Source organism: Octodon degus, unplaced genomic scaffold (genome assembly GCF_000260255.1).
Source record: "Octodon degus isolate 3935 unplaced genomic scaffold, OctDeg1.0 scaffold00003, whole genome shotgun sequence".
In the NCBI taxonomy this organism is placed as follows: Eukaryota; Metazoa; Chordata; class Mammalia; order Rodentia; family Octodontidae; genus Octodon; species Octodon degus.
Genome location: NW_004524579.1, coordinates 25604491 through 25629157, shown reverse-complemented (window position 1 = coordinate 25629157; position 24667 = coordinate 25604491). Strand labels below are relative to the sequence as shown.

The 24667-nt window shown below is 52.3% G+C and overlaps 1 protein-coding gene across 5 annotated transcripts in view; it reads right to left on the bottom strand.

Annotated features, from left to right (window-relative positions):
- Positions 1–24667, bottom strand: part of Ctif (cap binding complex dependent translation initiation factor) — a 315277-nt gene that overhangs the window by 69036 nt on the left and 221574 nt on the right. The window lies entirely within an intron of this gene.

Here is a 24667-nt window from a genome sequence, read left to right as displayed (position 1 = left end):
CTTTTTACAAACACTATTTGGTACAGTTCCCACAGAAACCCTATGAATTATTGTTACCGTTTCCACTTTACAATTCAGGAGAATGAGAAACCCTCCAAGATCATGCAACTAGTACTTAACAGTGGGGATTTGCACGCTGGCCTGAAGTTGTAGGCTGGTACAGCTCAAACCCAGAGAAAACAACTTGGGGCTTCTCTGTGGTTCAGCACTCACTGAGGCAACAGTATAGAGGTCTGTGTGACTGTAGACTTTGAGGGCTCGGTGTGGGGAGGTCTGCACAGGGCCATTTTGGCTGACATAAAATGACCCCTGTCATGGCTCACTGTGAAGTCATTGTGCCTTCCCAGCATTTGGGTCACAGCTGACTTGCACTTCCATGGGGATGGCAAATGACCTCCACCCTGCACAGAAGTACAAGTGACTCCCAGGATTTTTCACATTGACCTTTCCAAGGAGCAAGCCCCTAAGTCCTACCTGCTGGCAACCAGTCTGTGTTCAGTCCCTACTGTAACCACACCCCTCCTTTTCCCAGAGGCAAGTATTTTATCAACAAATGCCACCATCTCACTTTCAGGCTGTTGTTCACCCTGCTTCTCTGATCTCCTTAGGCAGAGTCCTTGGCAATGCAGGCCCTGCAGAGTAGGGGAGCAGCCAGGCAGGGGGAAATGCCCCCATGTGACCCTGGATTACACTGAGACGTGAGAGGAACATGCTGGAAGGACTCACCCAGGGCACTGGAAGACCCTCAGTTGCTTCACGTCAGGCCATTTATTTATAGGTGAGGACACTGAGGCCAGAGAGGAGAGCTGGCTCACCCGAAGTCCTCCTAGGAGTGGGGAGCAGAACAAGACCTAGAACTGAAGTATTTAGAACCCTGCCTAAAATACAGGGGTTTCTTTAGGGTATCACAATTGTGTTTTATAAGAATGAGCTTGTTTCCAAAGATGAGTGCCCTGGTCCCTCAGCAGAGTCCCAGGTCTGGCTTGTTGTTAGTAAAACCTCTCCTACCTGTCCACAGGGATAAGCCCCCTCCCCAATGTGTCCTGAAGGCCAGAGGGTCAACCATCCCAAAAGTCTCCTTGGGAGTTATTGCCTGGAATCTTTGAAAGCAGAATTTTATGGGGAGGTGCAATGTGTGGCTCTACCCTCAACATCTTCTGAGATCCTTCCCATGTGGTGCTCAGGTGAGACATGAAATGCACAGGACAGTTAGGCCTCCCAGCCCTCAGCCTGTGGACCCTTGGCCAGCAGCTTTCGCAGGCCTCTCCACATCGCCAGGCCACCCCAGGGCAGAGAAGAGGGGAGGGGAGGAGCAGAGCACTGAGGTGCTGGGGGAGTTGGGGAGGGGTGAGAAAATACCATTTCTAGCCCGAAGCAGTTAATCTGAACTGCAAACCACCCTTTGGAAGTGAGGCAGACAGTGTGCAGCCAGACAGATGCATGTCGTCTAGGAGATGGAATGTGTGACCAGGCAACAGTCACACACACACACACACACACACACACACACACACACACACACACACACAGAGGCACACCCTGCCCCTTCTTCCTCCCCAGAAGGAGCCAGGTAGGAGACAGAGCTGGTGCTTACCTTGGCTTCCTTGCAGTACTTGGTCTAGGGGCAGCAGTACTTAAGGCCCCAGAAGGGGGGAAGCTGAGCTTGGGATTCACACAGCCCTGAGCATGAACTCAGCTGGGTATGGAGTGATGAGGCCCCTGGTGCTTGCTCTTTTCTAAGCTGGGGGGTCTGCTCCTTCCCTGTCTCAGCCTCCCTCCTTCCTTCACCCATTCTTTTTCTGGCTTCCTCTCTTGTCTTCCCTTTCTTATCATGGGAACCAAGATGTCAGCTTTTATTCTTGCTGGACCTTTAGCTGCCGTCCCTCAAACACTAAAGAATGGTGGCCTTGGTCATCTGCTCCCCCTACGGCTGCTCTCAGAGAGCCTATGAAAGACACTGCTATTGTCCTGACCCTGGCCCCACCCCTGACTCAATGGTTGGGAAGCCCCCAAACAAAGTCCTGGCCTCAGGGCCCCTTCTAGGTTGCAGGCTGAACCATCTGGGCAGATTGTGGTCCACAGCAGGGCACTGGCCGAGTGACAGGGTGAGAAAATGGAAATTGACTGTCGTGCAGGGACCAAGGGACCCAGAGGTCATCCCATGTACTTACTGTCCCAAGAAAAAGGCTTTTCCAGAGTCTGGAAGAGGTGGCAATGACTATGGTGGGACTACTGGGCCAGGTTAGGGTGTGGCTAAGGAGAGGTAATGACGGGATCTGGCTCCTTCCTCTCTATTTAAGAGTTCCAAGCATGGCCACTATGCTCCAGAACTTTTTCTCCCAGCAGAGAACAACTAGTTTCAAGGACAAAGAAGGTCCAAGATCATGATGGACCAAAGATGGTCAGGGCAGACTGACCAAGATGGTTGCCGCTCACTGATTCAGGAACATGGCCTTTCTGGTGCCCACTCAATTATATGACAACAGCATCTGTTAGAGCACCTGGGATTCATTTAGTGTTTACTATATTCCAGGCACTGCCTTGAATCCTTACATGTCTCGTCTCATTCAACATTTCTGTCAACTCTATGACAATTTCCTCACATGCAATACAAAAAGAACAGGTTAGGAAGACCTAGCTTGTAAGTGACAGACCGGGGTTCAAGCCTACGCAGGGGTATGACTTCTGAGTCCAGGATGCAGTGCTCTTGACTGCCCTTAGGTAGTATGGGCCAGCTCAGTACACCTCAGATTTGCAAGAACCAAATGGATGGGGAGAAGGCTGCTAGAGAGGCCATTCCTCTACTGACGTCCTTTCTCTCCTCTGGCCATATCAAAGGGCAAGATGAACCACTCTCAGGTGGGCAGGTTTTGGGAGGAATTGCATGGACTAGTGGTACACAAGCAAAGTGATCCGAGGAGCCCCCAGGAGGGTGGACAGCAGGTATGGGGGCTTTGCAGTACATTAAGTCCATCTAGACTACTTGGGTCAGAGTATCCCAAGTCAGGGTTCTTTTCTGCAAGTTGTTTTTCTAATTTTGTAGTCACTTAGAACAACCATGGCTGAATTTATTATTTTATTTTATTTTCCATAATTTTATCGAGAAATAAATAGCAACGAGACAGTTTCAAATCAAATTGGTAGGACAGTTCCAATAATTAACAGATCGCATACTGCCTTCCTAGTGGTTGGTTGTTGTACAAGATGCAGACATGATATCCTATTTATAAACACCATTAGAACAAATCCCTCTATTTTTTGAATTAAGAGAACGTAGCTATATATCTATCCTAACCATTTTGAATACACAGATACAAAATGGACATTCATTGATATCCTTTTTTATTTCCATCATTTAAATTGAATTTATATTTGAAGGCAGCAAGAATCAGAAATATCAATCTATGTACCTCCTGCTTTTCTGAGAACTTTTGTTTCATGAAAGACAGGGAGAAGAGAAGGGAGAATAAAAGGAAGGAAGAAGGGATGAATAGATAAGGGGAGAAAAGTTTTTGTTATTTTGTTCCCTTACAGGAAGAAATGACAGAAAATTGACCTGAGTGGAAGCCAGATGCTCAGAGAGTGCAGAGTCTTGTTAGGGTCTGTTTTTCAGAAATGGTAGGGGCAGGGCTGGGTGGTGGCCATTCCTGAGAGCACATAATGATGGGGTAATGACAGCAGGCATCCCCGGGCTGGTGTGTGAGGTGGTTCCCAGGGCCATGCGCACGCCCTGGGTTCATGCTGCCCAAGTGTCCTGCCTTCACGGGGCCGATTGAGCCTGAGGGAAGCGTTCATAGCACCTAAGTGGCCAACTTTCACATCCCCTCTCTCTTGCTTCTTGCCTTGAACCATTTACTCAGAATTGACCACTCAGACCATTCTGGTCAAGCTCTAGCCCTCAGCCCCGGATGCTGCCTGAGGTGAGGCTCTTCATGCCTGTCTTGGCTCTTGCATGATGCTTCTGCGGGGCTGCCCCCAAGAAGACCCTTGCTTCTCACAACAACTCTGTCTAGCCTTCCTCCACCCTGTTGTAGGGAGTAGGAAATGTGTTGGAGGACACCACCTCCCTTCTTGTAGTCAATCAATCAATCATGTTTCTTTCCATCTCTTTTTCTCTCTCATTTTTCCCCTTCCCCTCAGTCTCTGCCTCTCTCTCTCCCTCCACCTCTCTCACTCACTCATCCTAGAGACTGAACCCCAGGTCTTCATATTGAGAGACATCACCAGCCCATTTTTATTTTGTAATTTTAATTCTGGGTCTGGTTAAGTCACTCATTTGCCCAGGCTGGGCTTGAACTTGTGATCTTCCTGCCTCAGTCTCCCAGAGTTATTGGATCACAGGCAGGTATTAACTTGCTCAGCTCCTTATAAACCCTTGCTGGTGCTCCCAGGGATCTATGAGTATGGTTCCCACTCCTTGGTGCACAAATGGTTCCTCTTTAAACTGCTCCCAACTCCCCTGCCCTTCCCTATCCACCTCTGTCCCCAAATACACATTTCATTCAGGAGGAATCACTTTTTTTTTGGTACCAGAAATTGAGCTCAGGATCTTGCACTTGCCAGGCAGGCACTGCATGATCGAGCTATCTCCCCAGCCCAGGAATCACTGTTTTTGCACATGGATCTTTCCTGCTTCTTGCCTTTGCTCATGCACCTCTGTTAGCATGGAGCATACTCTCCTGAGCCCTTTTTCTCTTGTCCTCCCTCTTTGTCTCATGTCCTTTCCTCCAAGAGCCATCCCTAAGTGTGTTCTTTCACCTCTGGATTCTCAGAGTGGTCTGTGCATGCCTTGGAGACAGTGCTTAGCAGACTGGTTTGTCTCCATCAGGTTGTGATAGTAAATGCAGGAGGGTGGAGCCAGGCTGATAAAGAAGACCTGCACCAGCACAGCCACGGGACAGTGTGGCACCGCGAGGTTGGGTGATAGGGGCAGGTAGCAGGTGCAGGTAACAGCTCTGCAGCCTGCAGGGACAGTGGCAGCAGGCAGCAGTGACCCTAGATTCCAAGCCACACTGGAGGAGCCCTCTCCAGCCAAGAGAACAGCAAGGTTGCTTGGATGGGATGGAAGTCCTGGCAGTGACACTCACGCTGCTGCCAGCTGAGGCACGCAGCCCTGGGAGTGGGGTCTCTGGCTGTCCTGGCTGTGTCTCGCTCTTGCCAACCCCTCTGGCCCTGCGCTCCTCAGTGCCCAGGATAGCTGGGTGCTGGAGGAACTATGTTGGTCTGGAAACCAGAGTCAGGCTCCAGGATTTCTTGGCCTTGCAAAATTTGAGAGTTGCCAACACTTTATTTTGCTAAGAATGTCTTTTAAAAAAGTGTTTACCCATCATTTCATAAAAGAAAAAGACGACTTAATGCCAAAACAGTGGGACGGATGCAATCTCACAGTAAGGGACAGCCCTTCCCGAAAAGGGTAGTGGGTAACCACACACAAACTCACAGTGCAGACTGGGTTCTGTTCGCGCACTGGTGCCTGAGCAGCCCTCCACTAAGGCTCTCCCGGCTGGTCCCTGTGTGTAGTGTGGCCTGTGTGGCACTCGTGGCTAATACACTTACCTTCTGGCTGCTCTTTTGGGTTTCTCCCAGGAAGGAGAAGAGGCGCACAGTGTTACTCACTAGTGGGTTAACATCAGGCAGGGGATCGCTGGGGGGCGGGGGGGAGAACACATAGACATGGTGCGCAGGAAAGGTGGGCCATGGGCCTTCCTCTCTTGCCTATGGCTCCGGCCCTCTCAGTCTGGGAGTGTAGTGGCCAGTGGAGGGAGGGGCTGCAGGCACAAGGTCTCTCTCCTGTGAGTGCTCCATGTAGATTCAGCCCCATTTATAAGGCACAGAGACTCAGAGGAGGTGACTCCAGTCCCAGGCCAGACTGAGCCTCCCTGACCAGTCCCAGTACCTGTCAGCCTAAAGTTTCCCAGAGCTCCAGGCATCTGACCTGTGGCCCATGGGTGCCCGAGGCAAAAAAGGATGCTGGCCAAGGCAGGGCAAGCTGAGTGCGGACAGGGTCCAGGGGGTGGATGGCATCTGTGCTCCCTGGGAGCTACATGCTTTAAATAGCTCAGCTTCTCTCCGCCTCAGAGTCCTTTACCCCTGCCAGCTCCATCCTGGGTTTCCACACCAGATGGCTGGTTTCCAGGGCTGAGTGGGGTGGGGGTGGTGGATAGGGTGACCTGGCTTCCTCAGACAGCGGAGGCCTCGTTGGGGAGGAAAGCAAGGTGCTACCCGCATCTGTCTGTGATCACCGCACTTCGCCTTCCGGGCCAGGCAAGGGCCCCATGGGTGAGGGGCTGTGTACACCTTCTCTCAGCTCCCTGGAGAGGTCCATGGCCCGCCCAGGCTGTCCTCTCTTTGGAGCAGCAAGGCAGGGCCAAAACATCTCCACCAGAGAGAGAGAGAAAGAGAGAGAGAGAGAGAGAGAGAGAGAGAGAGAGAGAGAGAGAGAGAGTCCCTTCCCAGCCTCTAGAGTCCCCTTACATGCCCAGAAGCGTGTAAAGACCCAGGACTTGTCCTGCTCCTATCTCCTCCTTGTGCATAGCCCAGGTCTACTATACCGGGTGTTTACGCAGCAGCTTTAGCAGACACACAGCAGTTTGAATCATTATAATCCTTTAAATGTATGCAGCACTCTACAGTTTACCAACTATTTTCATGCCCTTATTTCATAAATCTTTCCAACCACCCTGTGGACTATGCAAGGAATATATAAATAATCCCCATTTAACAGCCAAGGGGACTGAGAGGACCAGAAATATTAGGGAAGTATCCAAATTCATTGTACCAAATTAGTGGTACAATCAAGGCCGAAACCCAGGCCTTTTTACCATTTTCACCACACTGAGAATGCTCCCCCTCCTTCTACTCTTTGACCAAGCAGGAAGGAAGGGGGACCAACACAAGACAGGGGGGAGGAGAGGGCAGGGCCACGTGTCTTCTCTCCCAGGCCCTGAACCCTGCTGCTGGCTCCATGGGTCACTTTCACAACCCAGAACAAAAATCTCACTAGATACGGCCTCAGACCGCCCGGCTCCAGCCACCCTCGCCGGCAGACACAGACGCACACAGACACACAGAGAACACGCTGTTATCTCTCCTCTCCAGCCCGTTTCCTCCACTTCTCAAACAGCAGATTTCTTCCAGCCTGGCTGCCTCCCCTGGTCACCACCCACAGCCACTGGCCCCTGGGGCCCAGCCAAGGCCCCTGTGCCTTCTTTGCCCTAGACTGTGACGCTCAGTCCTTGCTAATCAGACAGTCGCCTCTGCCCTCCCAGCCGCCACCCCCAGAGTTCCCTGGAAATGTCCCTTCTGCAGGCCCAGCCCCCGCTGCGACTCAGGCTTTGTCTGCACACACAGCTGACTTGTGTTTGCAGGGACAGACAGGGGCTGGCGCTGGGGCCCGAGCCAGCAGGCGCTTGGAGGGTAGAGCAGATGGGGAAAAACACAAAGTCCAGAGAACAAACTTTTGCAAGCAAGCCCTTTGGGGTCACTGACAACAGAGAGAAGGGAGAAGCCCCAGGAAGGCAGGGACAGGGGAGGGTCTTCACCTTCAGTGATTCCCCCAGCAAATAGTTTTCTGATGGCTAGCTTTCTGTGATCTGAGTAGAGGAAAAGCTGTGCCAGGCTGGAAGGGTGGATGACAGAGGGGGCCAGGAGAGGGGGAAGGGACAGATGGGGCCTCTGAGCCCATCTGTACTCCCCACCCTCTTTAATCCCTATGCCAGCACTCTGCCCCCTTAGGTACACAGGGGGTGCTCAGTAGATGCTTGTTAAGCTCAACTGGCTTCAGGCCACCTTGCCCCTGCGGGGCTCTCCTTCCAACTAGCTCCCAACTGCCTCTTCTGTTTGGGCTGGGGTGAGAGGAAGTGTGGGGAGCGGGCTGCAAGGGCCGACACATGGGCTGTGTATGCTGAAGTGCCGCGCACGCAAACTTCCCCTTTATAAGGCCAAGGAGCCAAGGTGTCTGTGGTGCTCCGCCAAGTTTGCAGGCAGAGGATACACACGGACCAGGGCAGCAGAGGTGCGTGTGGAACTTGCTGTATTAAGTGTCCCTCGCCCTCCCATGGCCCCCCTCTGACCTTTCCAGTTTTGAGCTCTGGGCTACTTAGCCCCATTCCGAAACGTGGTCGGTCGCAGCCACTGCAATGCATGGGGTCACGATAAATTACACTGCTTGGGGGGTGAGTTTAAAAATAAAAGGCGGCTGAGAAAGCCTTTTACAAGGCGGCTCTTTGTCCGGGTGACACTCTGGGCTGTGTGCCGGGGAAACCTTAGGAGGCTTCCTTTGGGATTGAGCAAGCCTGGCTGCTTGGGCGCACACCCCAGGGTCCCCACTTCGTCCCTGAGAGTGGCTCTCACTCTCTGTCTGTTTCTGCTTGTCAGGCATGGTGAGTGGTGAGGAAGGGGCAGCTAAAGGCGATGTCGCTGTGCGTCTGGCCTAGAGGGCAACCTAAGGCAGGATCTCACTGCAGACATGATCTGCCTTCCCAGGGCTTCTGTGGCATGAGGCTCCACCTGAGTCTGCCCCTGACCACAGGGGCCACCTAAGAGGGGTCACTGAGGCACAGACACCCAGGCACCAGCAGACCCACAAAACCAGGACCCTCTCTAACCCAGAGTTGCAGTCTCCAGCCCCAGGGTCCCAAGCAGGAGCCAAATAAGCTGAACTGAGTTTCTTTATCTTAGCATTCATGAATCATGAGGACAGCAGGCTGGAAAGCAGTGGGTGGGACACAGGGGAAGCCCAGGTTAGCCCAGAGGACAGGAGCCATCTTGCTGCCTCGGACACCCCTCCTCCCAACCTCCCAGCAAGACAGGAAGGGAGAGAGCACCCGGCCTTGTCCCCTGCTGAGCCCGGGTCTCCAAGCCATCTCCAAATCCTTTCACTCACAGGGTGACCGGAACAGCACACAGTCACTGTTCAGTCCATGTGGAGAGGTCTTGAACAACAATCACCTAACCCCAGACGCTTATCTTGCTTCCCCAGCCACCTGGCCACCTGTTGTCTGACTAGACCTGGCTCACCGGCCCCACCCACCCCACAGCACTGTGACTCACAAAGGGCTCTCAGGCAACAGGGCATTCTGAGCAGGCAGAGCATGGGGCATCAGGGATGTGGCTCCAGTTCTGCCCTGTCTCTGGCCAGTTGTGTGACTTTATACATTTCCTAAGCTTTCTGGGCCTCCTTGTAACTCAGAACTACTAAAATGTACCTCGCAAGTCTAGTGGCTGCTTAAAGTCCACAGTGTCTGCATTCAGCTGGTATCTAATGGGCGCCTGCAGAGGGCCAGCCTGATAGCAAGGGAAGAGCAAATAGTGCTCCCTGCTGGCCACCAGACCTTGACGGGAGCCCTAGACATACAGGACAGTGGCCTAGGTAGCTGTCACAGTGACACTGTCATCCTTACCGTTTAGCCTCAGTCAATCAAATGAGGCAGATATTTTTGATTGGCCCTACCTTAGAATTGTGGAATGGAGGCTCAGAGAGGCAAAACAACTTGCTCTAGGCCAAACTTAGAGGTGCCAGAGGTATGATTGAATAGGGACAGTCCAGATCTGGAGTCAGTGCTGAGGGAAATGCTCACTGGATGGTGTCATTCTGTCCCCAAGATTCTCCATGATCTACAAAGTGCAGTACAGGGTCACAGGATAAATCCTGAGGGAACTTGATTGACCTTATGAGATACAAAAGTTACATTTCTTGTTATATAGGTCTTGCTTTATCTTGGTCTTAACCATCCAGCAGAAAAGTATAAAAACCAGGTATAGGGCTGGTGAGATGGCTCAGTGTTCTAAAGCACCTACTTAGAACAAGCTTAGCAAAGCACGGGGACTGTGGTTCAATCCCCCAGCACCACATGCCAGCCAGCCCCGCCCCCTGGTGGGCTGAGCTGGCCACACACACACACACACACACACAAATAAATAAAATTAAAAAAAACCCAGGTATATAAAGTATAAAAAAAACCAGCCCCAGCCTCCATATCATATTAATATGCTGAGCTGTAAAAGGCTGTAGTTAATGTCTGCTGATAACCCACGGCTATTGTGGACTACTGGATTGTGTTGGATTGTTTTGCTGAATTCAAGCACCTATAATAATTAGATGCCAATAGAATACCCATCTCTGACAGGACTGAACTGGAGAGGGGGAACACAGAGGAAGGGCCATTTTGTATTTGTATATACAGAATAGTCAGGATAGATGGATGGCTGCTTTCGCTTGGTCCAGTGAGAGGAAGGATTTGTAGTAGTAGTGTTTGGACCGGATGTCCTGGCTGCTTCTTGTGCTGTGGATGACCGCTGAGAAGATAACAATGTGCAATGTATTAATTATTTAAAATGTCCTATTAATCAGCTTGGAAAGTGTCTCATTGAGATTTGTTTCTCAATAAAAAAAAAAAAAAAAAAAAAAAAGTCTCTCCACAGCCCCACCATGGGAGTCCCTGTGTGTGACAGAGAGTACTCCTACAAGGGCGGGGTCAAGCCCTCTGGGAGCCCCACTGACCTCACCTGTTGGCTTCCTGGCCATACACAGTCCCACCACAGCTACTGTGCAGAGTGCAGGGCTCAGTGCCAGCCCCAGGCTCCATCTCAGGCCTGCCTGGGGACCCTTCCCCCTGCTTCCAGGATCCTAGGCCCATGGTGGGTTGGACAGGATGCCTTCTCAGCTCAGGAGAAGACAACACAATGCCCAGGGCCTACAGCCAACTGTCCCTTTTCTTAGAGTGCTCAGGGCCCCGATGACCATCAGGGCCCCTTCCCTGCATGCCCTCTATGCATAAGCTGTGGCTGGGAGTATCCTCAATGAAAGGAGACTAGGAAGATTTTCTACCAAAAGGAAACACCTGCCAGGGAACCAAATGCTTGTTCCGGGTCTGCAGTTGGCCGACAGGCATAGCTCCTCTATTCCCAGACCCAAGACAGCTCCTGCTTCCCAACTGATGATTGTGTCTTTTGAACAGTGAACATTTCTGAATGAACAGCTAAAATGAGCAAATCACTACAAAGGAATCCAGCCCATTTTCCTACCTGGCTGTGCCAGCTCCTTACAAGGCAGGCTGAGAACTGCCCCTCTGCTCATGTCTCCCATGATGCTCACAGATGCTTTTTCTAAAATTCTGGGATCCTATGGGCTACTTGCCTTCTATTCTGTGAATATTGTAACAAGGGGGCTGCTGAAGCATCCTGAGAAACATCCTATCAGAAGGCTCCATAAATTGTACGGCAGTCACAGAGGGGTTCCAGCATCAAGGTGGTGGTGTCTAAGCATAGAGACCTCACAGTTGCCCTCGGCTAGCTGACCTGAGCCCCACTGGCCAGGGCTACCTGGAGAGGAGGGAACCACAGTGCAAGAAGCTGGGCCTCCTGTGGAGGCCAGCAGGGCCTGATCCTGACCCATCCTCTGCTGCATGTCCTCTTGCCCACCCTGCCTGCAGGTGGGAGACCTGCTGATGGCCAAGCCTCTCCCAAAGCCACTGTTTGAGAAGTATAAAGAGCATTAGACAAACCAGTGCTGGGCCTTTAGCTCTCCTTTGTTCCTCAGGTCAGCCTGGCTTCCTAGACATAGAGAAGCTTTTCTGGGCAAGCACCGCTCCTGGGGCTGGGGACCCAACACACTCCTAGGCTGCCAGAGACCTCTGTGGTCCTGCTGTGGCCTCAGTGATCCTTTGATTATCAATGGGAACACATCCTGTTGGCCTGCCCTTGAGGACCCTTGCACCAAGTAGGCCTGGCGGCCACCATAATATAACTTAAATCTTCTTTGTGGGACCATACCCAGAGTGCTGAAATGCTGGGAGTGGTTGCAGGCAGGTGAGGCCATCTTGCATGCTGGTGCCCTCTGCAGGCTGCTCTGCCTACCCTGCAGGCAGCCTGAACTGGAGGACAGGAGAGTCACACAGGCCCCAGGCTCAGTGGTGGGGCTTGCAACCGGGGGAAAAAGCAGACCAGGACTAAACCTGCCCTGGTGGGGAGCTGGGACGGGGCCTTCTCCTCAGCCAACCCACCAGTGAGCAAAGGGCACATAGCCCTTTGCCTGTGCTGTACTCCGCCTTATTGGGAAGAGAGCTCTGGGACCACTTCTTCTGACAGCTTTATTTTACGGCTAAGGAAGTCACTGGGAGGGGGGAAAGACTGGCTGAGGCTGCTGTACCATAGGAAGGCAGCTGGGGCTGGAGCCCAGGCCCCTGGAGCCCAGAGTGCACTCCTCACACTGAATCTTTTTTTTTTTTTTTTTGTATGTAGTACAGGGCCTACAGGGTCTATAGGGTCTCACTACACAAACCAGACTCATAGTGATTTTCCTGTTTTCAGCCTCCCAAGAGCTGGGATTACAGGCGTGTGCCATCATGCCCAGTCTCAATCATCATCTCAGTGTACCCTGGGGGCGGGGCCAGCACAGCACACCAGGGATTGAACTCCTGGCCCCTGTGTATGCCTAAGCAGGAGCTTTAATCTGCTGAGCTATCTGGCTGGCCCCTCACACTGAATCTTAAATCCTACTTTGGAGGAACATTGGCCAAGTGCATGTGGAGTAGTTGTCATCTTCTCTTCTTACCCTTTTGTGTGGCAGGCTCCTCTGAGCCCAGGCCCTCCACATGACCGTCACAGGCTGTGAAAGGTGGACAGAGAATGCCTGGAGCCCACCAACCATCCATCACCCAGTGCCTTCGCCTTCCTCCTGGGGATAATGATGCTAAGGGGCAGAGCTAGGGCAACGGGCTGCCTTCAGTCTTCCTGTCTCCCCCAGTAACCATGGAGGGGGTCAGAGGCTATGTGCTGGGGGCGGGGATGGGATAGAATGAGGAGGAGGCCCAAAGTCTGTGTCCTGCCCTGCTCTAGTTCCCTGCATGGCTAACGGCTGCTGCAGCAGTAGGGCTCTATGACAACACTGCATCTCGGTAAGGATGGGACTATGGGCTGAGTGGGCCACATGCAGTGGCACCTGAACTCTAGCCTCTCCTACAAGGCAGGGATTTCACCAGGGAAGGGACTCCCCACTTGGAATGCTAGGCTTCAATGCCACACTTCCTGCCTCTGTGGAACCCAGAGTTTTGGCCTGCTAGTCACATTGCTTAGGCTGGCCTGGATTTCAGATATGGGGTCTTTCCTACCTCTTGCCCAAGACTGGAAAAGGACTGAGGTTGGCAGGAAGCTCATACAACTCTTGAAGTAGAAGCTTTAGTTTTGGATGAAAATACAGTCTTGGCCTGACATGGTGAGAAGCTGGCGCCAGCAGGATGAACCAGCTAGTGTGGTTACTGTGACCCAGGGTCACAGCCCTGTTGGGCAGCCTCATCCTTGGGCTTGCTGACACTTGAGGAGCCCTTGCTGCCTGACACTCTTGGCCAGGGTGGTGACACAAGACCTCTTCCTCTCCACCCTGCTGTGCATCCCTCCCTCCCTCCTCTGCATCTCTTTCCCTTGCAAACCTTTTTACTTTCATCCCATTTTCCTCTGTCTACCCAAACCTTGCCTCTTTTCATGGTGCCTCTGCCAGGAAGCAGCCCAACCCCTCACCCTGGCCTGCCTTCTCCTTTGATGTCCTGAAATTGCTTTCTCTACTGTGGAGGAGGCCAGTGGCCCATGTCTCACTGGGCCTTAACAGTGCTGAGCTCAGGGCATCAGCAGGCCCACAACTCCTGCCCTTCTGAGAGCTTTCCAGAGCTATCTACTGTGCTGCATCTGACCTCAAGTCTTAGTGTGCCTGGAGGGCCCTGGTCTTATAAAAAGTCTGTATGGGCATCTCCTGGGAACCATGAATGAATGGGTTCATCTAGGGTCAAAGGAAGAACATGCTGCTGTGAAGTTTTGAATTCCCTCCTGGGGGACACAGCTAGAATGATACTGTAGGAGTTTGAGTGGGTTTCCATCATGATGACTGGTAGGAAGCTGGATGAGGAGACAAGTGTTCTGACCCATTTAATGGAAGAGTGAGTGGAGGGCTGCTGGCCTTAGGGCCCTGCTCTAAGTTGTTCCGGTGAGAGGTGCCAGTCCAGGGCCAGAAGCAGGTGGCTAATTCATGGTTGCTCCAATGATTTCTTGTGCCACAAAATAGTCATTAAAAGGAAAGATCTTGATATTGGTATGAGCTATCTACTGTAAAACTGGATACAATTATAATTCCAGAACCTGGGAGGCTGAGGTAGGAGGATTGCTGTGAGTTCCAGGCCAGCCTATGCTACATAGTGAATTCAAAGGCAGTCAGCTATATAGCAAGACTTTATCTCAAAAATGAAACACAACAAACCAACCAAACAAACAAACAAAAAACCAGGAAGAGTCTGTGCTCTGGTAACTTGAATTCCAGGTGACTCTAACTCTAACCCCACTTTAAAGATATTATTGCTCTATTTAGATCTTTTTATTTTATTTTTTTGCGGAACCGGGGATTGAACTCAGATTCTTGCATTTGCCAGTCAAGCGCTTATCCTACTGAGCCATCTCCCCGGCCCCAATTTAGATCTTTTTAAACACTCAATGTTATATGGCAACTATGTCTAGTGGGGTTCATGGTAGGTGTGAATCCAAAATATGAAGTTCTAACTCCAGTTCACATGCATCTGCAGAAGACAAATTCATTCCTGCTGCAGGTGTTCATGGGCTTTGGCTGGAGTCTGGTCATCTTCAAATGCCATCAAGCTACCCCTTCCCATAGTGCTGCCCTTGCTCAGTGGACTGGTGTAGCATGGTGGTGCAGTGGCACTCAGGCCCTCTCTTCATAGGTCTGGTGTGAATGATCTGCATAAGTACACAGACCTCTAAGGACTATGCTTGGCCCCAGGCTGGGCTCTGCCAAGGACAGGATGATGTGCGGGGAAGGCGGCTTCCCCAGCAAGAAGGGCTGGGTGGCTCCTTCATTGAGCATGTCTGTTCTCAGGTTTGCAAGTGGCCTGTGGCTTCCATTATTCTATGAACTGGGGTCTGAGAAGGCCACCAATAGGTGATGGTAAGGATGTTGCCTGTTTCTCTAAAGGGCCAGGGCCAGCTTACCCTCTTCTTGTCCTACCACCTAGACCTAGGAAGTTTCTGAGACTTTCTCCTAAAGAGCTAAAACTCTAGGCCCTGGTACTGCTGGAAGGATTTTAAAATTTGAGCTCTGCATGTGATAGCAAGAAGGGATAGGAACCCTACGGGTGTGGAGAGTAGCCTTGACCCTGAATTTTGGGATCCCAGGGCAGCTCAGATCTTGTCTTGGTCAGTACCATGCACAGTCCCTGTGCTGTGACACTGCTTCCTGGTAGCATGTGACCACCCTCTCCTGGACAGAGGGGCATTCAACTTTCTTCTAGGTAGGAAGAAAGACAACAACATAGGTGTGGGTTGCTCAAAGTGTCATGTGTGTAGGAGAAACTGAGGCACAAATCCCGCCCCCTCCCCCAGCACTCTGTTTCTTTATGCTGCACTCTGTGTGCCCGCTGTGACCTTAGCCTCTTGGTGGCCTCTGGTGGAGTATCAACCTCTGTTGACTCAATGTTCTGTGAGCCCAAATGAATCTTGAAACTTTACAGCTCAAGAACATACAGTGCCTTTCTGGGTCTGCTTCACAGATCCAGGCCCTGGCTGATCCACTTGGGACTTCCTGCAGCTCTCATCTTGATGCCGCGCAAGGCTGGCTGTCGCTGTTCCCCAGCTGCATCACTTATATTTCTCCCATTAACAGCACCTCTCCAGAAGAGCTGGGCAGGTCCTCGAAAAGTTACATGTAAAGTTTCTATGTGACCCTGTGATTCCACCTCTAGGTACAGACCCCAAGGGACCGGAAGCAGGGATTCAAGCAGACACCTACACAACCACACTCATAACAGTGCTATTTACAAAAGCCAAAAGGTGGAAACACTCAAGTATCTACCGACAGACAAAGGCACACACACACACACACACACACACACACACACACGCACCATCATTTAGCCATTAGAAAAATCTGACACATGCTATAACATGGATAAGCCTAAAAACCATCGTGCTAAGTGACACAAGCCAGACACAAGAAAGAAAAAGATGACATGATTGCATTTGTATGCTACACAGACACGAGATAAATCCATGGAGACAGGAGGTGGCACGGAGGCTGGAGGGGGAGATAGAGAATGACTGTTTGGCAGACGGGGTGGGGGTGGGGCTGGGTGGAGAGCTTCAGTTTCAGGTGAGGCAGTGGTTCTCTGGTAGGGTGGAGAGAGCTGCAGTGCCTGCCTAGCCCTGCGGATGTGCGCGGTTTTGCTGGGATGTGCCTTTGGTTGTTTCAGACAGTAAACTTTATGTTACATGTAACCAGTTCCTAAAGAAGTCAAGAGAAACAGACAGACACCAAAACTGTCCTTCCTTCTCATTTGTGACCATGCCCTCCTGTGACCTGGTCCTTGGAAAAGTGTCCTTCCCACACGACAACCCCTCAGTCCTTTCAGTCCATTGTGACCTTGCCGGGGCTGAGTCCTGGGAGGACCTCCAACAATAATTTAATGAGATTTTCTTCTTTTGAAAAAGTGACTCTCTGCAATGCTTCCCCCCCCCACCCCCGCCATTCTCCCTCAGGGATTGTGGCCTCTGTGGGAGCCAGGGCCAGGGTGGGGAGCAGTTACATAACCCGCAGGGAGATTTTTCCAACAGCCCGGGCGGTGCCGGCTTCCCAGCAGCGGCCCTGCAGGTAGAGGCGCCCTGTCTGGGCCGGCCGTGCCCGGGCAGGGCTGAGATGCTGCGATCTGGAGCCGCTTAGCATAGCTCAGATTCCCAGTGGCGGCTGGGGGCTGGCCACGGTCACTCGCTGAGCTGCGGGAAGGGATCTGCTGTCTCCTGCCTGCCTGGCTGGGGGGTAGGTGGGGGGAGAAGGTGCTGGGGGCGAACTGCCAGCCAGCCAGGGGTGACCCTCTGGGGCCCAGGACACCTGAGCTGGCCTTCTCCGATAACCCACTTATCTTCAGTGCTTGCTTCAGCGTGGCAGCCTCAGACAGGGAAGTGCCCGGCCAAGTTCCCTCAGGGGATTTAACAGGGAAAATGAAGCCGGGCTGGGGGGTGAGGGTACACAGGGAAGAGGATATGGCCTGGCCAGGGACATGGGCGTGGTGAAATAAGCCCTGACCCCAGCAGAGCTCCTCTGGCCTCATCCCCTTCCATCGCGGCGGCCTGGGCCATTACCTGCTCTGCGTACCCGACACTCCGCTGTCCCACTGACCCAAGGCTCCTGGAGCTGGGAAACTGATGCTTGTTGGCTACCCACTGTGTCCAGTCAGTAGTGGGTAGTAGTGGGACACAATGACGACACATATTGTTTTGCCCCCAAGACATCTGGGGACACAAGTTTCAGAAAGCAAAGTTTAAGCATAGACAATGTTAAAGGCTTAGGGAAAGGAGAGGTCCCCTGTCTGGGAGGTCAGAGAAGGCTCCTTGGAGGAGGTAGAACCCCCGAGGAGGAACAAGACACTTGCCTCCTGCAAGGTCGCTCGTCAACAAGCACCCACTGTCTGTCCTCACTGAATCTACTCAGGAGGGGAAATGCCACCCCAGACCTTTGGGGATCTGTGAGGTGAAGTCAAGAGTGAGTTCTGGGGCTCTCTCTTCTCCAGGGAAGGCATTACCTTAATGGGGTGCTAGCTGAACTCAGCTTCGCTCTGAGTTTAATCTCTACCACAACTAGTGGTTCTTTACCCAGCTGATGCTGTAGTGCCCCTGGAGGCCAGAGACATGTTCTGATCACTCAGGACCAGCAAGGAGGCAGCTCATCCTTACTACCACAGGAGTTGCAAGGCCTCAGGGCAAGAACAGCTGTTTAGGGGAATGAGATTCAGGACAGGAACCTGTTTGCTGCAGAGGGTCTAGCCAGCCCATTCAAGAAGCTTCAGCTTGCCTGGCCATTCCCCTTTCTATCCACTTGAGCCATGCACACTCGTAACAATGTAGGGCAGTGGCCACTTTTCATAGGAAACAGTCTTTCTGTCCCAGTCTCAGGACCCTTGTGCATCTAGGTTCTCTGGGGCCTGCAAGAAGCTGGCTGTGAGATCTGCAGATATCGCACTGTGCAGACAAAGCCCATCTGGGTTTTCTCCAGAGCAGGGCTCTCCAGGCTTCTGAGGAGCATGGCATAGCCTGTGGCAGCAGGCTGGTGTCTGGCTTTGCAGGAAAGCTCATGGCTCTCTCGGGGCCCTGGCTGTGCCCTGCTTCAGAAGCACTAAGTGCAGGACACCTGGAGGCCTGCCGTCCTGGCTCCCCCAAGACTGACTGAGGCAGTTTTCTCCCTTCATTTTCTTTCCTCTGATTATTTTCCAGCTCAAAACCCAAAACACATTTTAATATTCAAGTCATGAGCTACTCTGCCTCTCTGAGCACTCCAAAGTACCATCCTTAGCAGCTTCAGCCCCCTGCCACACCCCTACAAAGGAACAGTGAGAGAAATTGGGTCTAGATCCTGACTTCAGGACATCCTAGTTGGATCTGTAAGCTAAGAGGACTAGAGGGTCTGGCAGATCCACAGAGATGGGTCTGTTATGGTTTGTGGTACACAGCAAGTGCTCAATAAGGGCTCAAGGGAGGAAAGAAGGTTGCAGAAAAGCAGGTGCAATGCATTCATCCTGAGAGGCACAGCTCCTGGCTACTCTGGCTCTGGCATGGGGTGCTCAGACTTGGCAGAGCATCAAGCTCCTGTGGCAATTGGTCTCCTGTGTCACGTGAGGCATGTCTGCTGAGGGCTGCCAGGGCCCATCCATGGGAGATGTGTGTGCTGCCCTGTGCCCCCCTCCCAGGCCCTGGCCATTTTGAGAAAAAGTGATCTTTACTCTTCTCCAGAACTGCCCTCAATGACCTGCCCCTGGGAATAGGCTTACACTCTGTCCTCTGCTCTGTCCCTCCTGAATTTTCCCCAGGCTGAAGAGAGATGTGGGCCAGGGCTTCTGCTCTGAGTGTGGAATGCTCAGGACAATGTGCTTCTATCCTGGAGTATGCCCAGCTTGGGCCAGCACTGAAATTAGTTCACATGCCTGGAGTGCACAGGGGCTCAGCAGTGGGTGTGTGGGATGGAATGAGGTCTGCGCGAAGGGACAGGGTGTGAAGAGGACAGTACCTATGCAACAGCCAGGTGGCTGTTCAGGTGAACCAGTGGGCATGGACAGTGGTATTCCCACAGGTTCTCCAGAGGCCCAGAAGGCTCAGGAATGGCTACAGTTCCTGTGGGGCTATTTTATAGGGTATTTTCTAAGATCACCACTTACGGTGACAGATTCTTGATGCTCTCAAGCTTCTGACCCCATGTCTTATTCAGGGAGTGGAATGGTGGCCAGGAGCCTACCCCTTGACTTGTCTATTTCTTACAGAGCCACTTTTCTTGTCAGGAGACCCAGGAGAGATCCCTGACCTGAGACCCACCTCTGGTGCACACACAGCAATGTGTTTGCCCCTCTGGGAGCAGGGCGATCCGAGATTGAGGGCTCTGCCTCCCTCTTCCATGGGTATTAACTGAGCATCTGCTTTGTACCCACCATAATGCAGGGAGCTGGGGATGGGAGAATGGGAGATAATTCAGCCAGGATTTCTACCCTTAAGAAGTCTACAACTCACAGTTTCTTGGAACTCCAAATACCCAGTCAATCCCTCACATCCCTTTCTCTGAGGAAGATAAGAGTTCCTCAGAACACCAGTCCTCCAGTAAATAGCAGAGACTTAGGATTTTCCAGAAACCTTGAGAGAACCTGAGAAGAAGGTTTTCCTCTTAGGAACTCAGAGGAATGGCCAGCTTCTTCTAACCAAGCCTTTGAACACAGGACCAGGAGAAGGGCCGAGCCTGGGGACACAGAGCAAGAAGGACAGGAGACGATATTCTGATTTATGGTTAAGGACAGCCAGATGAGAAATCTGACTGCTCCTCCTGGGGCTAAAATCATTCCCAGAGAATCTGCAGAGTTGTCACCCAGTTGAGCTTCTATGCATCAAAAGTCTGGAACACAGCTTCATGGTGACCGGCTAGAAACGCTAAGGGCCCGTCCACTCTCTATCTGGAGGCCAGCGTTTTAAGAGGCCATCCTCTAGCAGCTACTGGTGGACAGCAGTTTATTTTGAAATCTGGTCACATGCCAGATTCTGATTTTGTGTTGTGTTTTTCACAGCAGTCCTGCTGTGTTTATGAGATGGTCAAGATAAAATTCTTTTTTTTTTTTTCCTTCAAAAAAAGGTATTGCATCCTTTTGTTAGATGTGTTGTTGGCAACAGTTGCTAGGGCGAGCGGGGCTCAGTTACAGACACACTGATGCCTGCTCTAATAATACTTCGCTCTGCATAGCTCAGATGCAGACACCTCTCGGCTAAACAGGGCACACACATTTCAACAGAGGAGGGCTTGAACTTGTACTACCCAAGCATATCTCAGCAAAGGAGCACTCCCAGAGCCCAAGTGGAAGGCCTAGGGCGGTGACAGGGCAGCGCTGGGTGGAGGGGGCTCAGGCCGCCAATTCCTGTCATTCCAAAGGTCCCATAAAAAGAAGCGCACTCATTCTTCACTTCTCTGTGAAACTGGAGCCCTCCTCCTCCCCACAATTGCACCACAATTCCCCGCTGAGGATCAAGGGACTTTGGTTCCTTCTGCCCAGAGCAGCCCACAGTCTCCTGGAAGTCGGAAACAATCAATGCACACAAACTAGAACTCTGCAAACAAGTAGAAGCTGGGAGCCTCTGAGGGGAGGATGGGGGTGCTGGTCTCTTCTGGGTGGCCAAGCCTCTGGCCCGGCCTGGCAACAGGGGTCATAGTGAGGTCCTCTTCCTAAAATATGTGATAGCAATCCCGATAGCTGAGACCCAGAGGAGGACGCAGTAGGGAAAAGAGCTGAGGACAGTGGAGACGGGGCCAGTGAGAGAGAGAAAAGGCAGCGCTAACCTCCTCGGGAAGGAATCTTGGGATGAGGGTGAGGAAGCATGAGGAAGGTCCCTGGGGTGGTCACAGCCAGCTCTCTCACTGCACAGAGGGGAACAGGCTGGAGGAGGTGAGGCCCGGTGCCCCACCAGCTCAGGCCCTGAGTCCTCCGCATCACTCAGCCTAGTTCCTGACAGGTAGCCTTTGATTGGTTTATAGTGTCTGGAGCACAGACAACCTAAGTGACAATGGTAGGACAGTCGTGGTGTTTCTGAGCTATCTCCCGAGTGGTGATGCTCAACGTGGACTGTACCCGTGGAGTTCTTCATAAAACGCTAAAGTAGGCCCTACTGATGAAGAACCTATTTTGACTGATTTCAGGGAAGGACATCCGGGCCAGTTATTTTAAAAGCTTTTCATGTGACTGTAGTGGACGGTGGCTGAGAACCACTGACCTAAAGATGGCCTGGAGTCTGAAAGGCAATATTCTCAGAATGGCTCCTCACAGTCACATTGGAAGGAGACTGTAGCTCGGTGTGTCTTTGTATGAAACCAACTTACCACCGGTAAGCCGTCGGTCCCCCAATACTTTGCTACTCAGAGTGTGGTCAGTGGCCCTGAAATACCTATGAGCTTGTTAGAAATGACCCATCCCACATCTGTGTCAGAATCTGCATTTTCACAGCACCCTATGTTCATATGTTTAAATTTGACTATACATTTGGCATATAAAAGATGTTTAAGGGATGCCCATTTACTAAATAGAATTCTATTTACAAAGATAGTATTAAGAAAAAGTCCACATCGAAAGCAAGAGAGTCAGTCTGGGTGTAAACACTGGAGACTCTTTGAGCCCTAGGACTGGTGTCAGGGGTCCACTGGGACCCCAGGGTCTCAGGCCCTATCATGGTTCAGGAGGGCAGTATTTCTGGGTTCCTAGAGATGGTGATGGTGAATCTCACTGGGATCAAAGGACCTTTGACCTCCTTCCATACCCCATGTCCCACTCCACAGGGCTGCGCCCCAACTTGGCAGGCAGTCAGTCCTAAGGCCTGTGCTGAATGGAACCTGTCCCATCAGAGACTGCCCCCTCCCCTCCACACTGCCGGCTCCCATCACCAAAGCCGAGGTAGCGAGAACAGTCAACCCAGGAGGGTTGTGTCCAAAGACAGTTGCTGGGAGCAGCGCTCACGGGCACTTCACACCCGGCCCTCTTTGCAGCCAGTGTCACTAAGCTGGGTCTCAGAACTTGCATCCACATGGAGGTGGCAGCCAAAACTGGCCACATGAGGGGCATCCCAGGGCTTGCTGAGCAGAACCAGGGCTGGCTGGGGGTTAGGGTCGAGTGGGTGCCAAAGGACTGGACTGAACAAAAGCCTCGGAGAGAGAGGGGAGGGAAGTTTGCAATGGGCCAGGCCTAGTACTGTCTGCTAGGAGAAGGCTGAGTATGAGGTTGTCAGAACATGAGAAGCGGGAAAAGAAGACCCCCCTGAGGATGTTAAGAGGGAAGTGGTTGATGTGCTGTGCCTACTGCTGTATTTCCCAGACCTCTCAGGTTTGGGCAGTGAGTGACCAGGCCGAGGGTACCCAGAAAGCTCTGCAGGGAGGGGTGCAGGGCCAAGGGGGGGGCAGGTGTCCAATCTGGCTTCTTTTGGGCTACTTGAACAAGGGCTCAAGGTAGCCTTATTCTACATAGCCAAAGGCTGCTTGTGGCAGCTAGGAGGGCCTTGACCGGTGACCCAGAGGCTCAGTGGGTAAATCAGGTTTCTAGTCACTGCCTTGGAGGAGCCCCTCCTTGGCTCATGTGAAAGACGGGCTGTGGACTCTCTCTCATCCCCAGAATCCTCAGCCTTGAGCTGATGCTGAGCATTTGTGGCTGTAGCACAGCATGGGCTGGAACAGAGGGTGGGGGCTTCAGGAGTCAGAATGGGCTTGTAGAACTGTGGAACACCTCCATCTGAGGCGTGAGTGTGGGCTGCCCTGCCAAAGGGCTGGATATGTAGGGTGAGAGGGGGAGCAAACTCTACATGGGGCATAAGAGAGTCTGTCCTCACAGGGTGCGGCTGGAGGGATGGCAGTGGGAGCAGGGGCAGGACATGGCAGAGCCAGCTCTCTGTGCTGGACACAAGACAACATTAGTAGGCGGGCCTCTGGGGCTGGCTGCAAATCCCATATCATCCAGGAAAGAACTGCTGCCCAGTCATATACAGGGTACGGTTGTTTAGAAGGATGAGTTGGCCAGGAGTGCTTCAGCTAGCAGCAAGAAGCATGAAAAGAAGAGGCTCACTTGTGCTCCCACCCAAGGTCCCAACTCCTCCCCAGCAGACAGGGGCCAGGCTTCAACTGCTGCTGCCTGAGCCTGGACCAGCACCTGGTCCCAGCTTTCCGTTCAGTGCTACCCTGCCCAGTGTTTGCTTAGCTGCGTCTCGGCACAGTCACTACACTATAAGCTGTTGGCTGGAGGTATGAGCAGGACCACACTGAGGCAAACATAGTTCAGTAAGTTTCTACCTAGCAGGGAATGTGGCCAGCCAGTGCACTGTGTGGCTGATCAGGAGGCAGGTTCAAGGATCCCTGGGCCCCTTTTGTGGCCAGGCATTTCCCAGGCATGGCGCTTGGCTGGACATTTGTGAGCAGGGTTGACTAGCACACATGCCTGATCTGGGGTGACTCCTGTAACCGTCTTCCCTGGTTGCTCCTGATTCTAGGTGTCTGTCTGCCATAGGGGCTGGCTGGGCTACTTGGAGTTGGCAGCCACAGTCTAGAATTCTTGCACCATTCTGCCACTTAAGTGAAAAAAAAAAAAAAAAAGACTAAACCCAAGTCCAAGGCCAACTCCTGTCCCTGACTCCCCCATGCTTGGAAGAACATGGCAGACAAGCCTCTCCCTGCCCATCAGCCTCTACGCTCTCCCAGGACATTCCGGCCCACGAGGAACATGCCCGATGTGCAAATCCCTCAGGTAATGCAGGAATTCATCACCAGGGGAGCGTGGGCGATCCAGGAATGGGAACCTGATCAGGGGCTGGATCTGGAAAGAAGCAGCCTGGGCCGGCTAGGCAGGGCTCAGGTTGCACTGAGTGAGACACACATGGAGGGGGAGAGGACAGGCAGGCATGGGTGGCACAGTCACCGGCAGATGGCCCACAGCGACCTCCTCCTCCTCCTCCAGCAACCTCCTCCTCCTCCTCCTCCTCCTCCAACAACCTCCTCCTCCTTCTCCTCCTCCTCCTCCTCCTCCTCCTCCTCTTTCTCCCACTTTTAGGGAAGAGACAACAAACTCTGAGCTGAGCGCTGAAATGAGGGTGACCATAGCCTTTGTTTGGCTGTTGTCTAGGTGTAATTCCGAAGGGAGCCCCTTTGGCTACCAGATGTGCAGCACTCTGAACAATCTGCTACCTGGTCATCCTATTAACACCCACCTGCATGTAGTTCCTTTAGCTCTGTTATCTATTTTCACAAATTCCAAGTGACCTTTTTCCCTGATCTGGACCAGCAACTCCACATACATCTTCACTAGTTTCTCAACCACAGAGTAGCAGGAGAGATGGCTCTTGCCCAGCACAGTCTCATGGGTGGCTTGCGGACCTGCTGTGGGTACACAGCCACGTTCCTTGCCATTTCTCCTTGATGCCACCCACTCTGAGGCCACCAGTTTATGTATAGCTGCCCATAACAAGACACGAGGTACTTGTGAGAAGAGACAGTGCTGGGCTCAGCCTAAGCACACACACACATATCCTCTGTGCACTCCCATGAGCCCACAGTTGCACGCTGGCCCCATGGCAGCAGAAAGGAGAAGGACTGGGGCTCAACTCACTGGAGTGATTGCTTAGTCAT